This window comes from Raphanus sativus, chromosome 8, assembly GCF_000801105.2.
Source record: "Raphanus sativus cultivar WK10039 chromosome 8, ASM80110v3, whole genome shotgun sequence".
Classification (NCBI taxonomy): Eukaryota; Viridiplantae; Streptophyta; class Magnoliopsida; order Brassicales; family Brassicaceae; genus Raphanus; species Raphanus sativus.
Genome location: NC_079518.1, coordinates 11658915 through 11659328, shown reverse-complemented (window position 1 = coordinate 11659328; position 414 = coordinate 11658915).

The following is a 414-nucleotide window of genomic DNA, read 5'->3' as shown; positions in this document are numbered from 1 at the left end:
CAGTTAAAAAAATATTCTAATTTTCTAAAACGTGTTTTGGTCGAGTTTCCTTGTCAAAATATTTTTTTTTTTAAATTGTCTTCTCTTTTTCATCAATCTATGATTTCAGAGCAGAGAGATTCGGATAGGTTGACACTGCGAGGATCAAGAAAGGATAGTTTTGGGATTATGAAAAATTCTCTATATATTAAAATGATAGTTTAATGCTGTTTTTATACCAAAAAGACAACTATGATGAATTTTTGTTTTGTTTTAACAATTTTTTTAAAACAATCAACGTTCACCAAAAAGTATAAGCAAAACCCATACAGAACACTAGAACCATAGGGAATTTAATCGTTAAGGTGTGTGTTTGTTTTGCACTATCATTTTCTTTTTTAGGTATTAGAACATCTCCGATGTATACAACCTCTC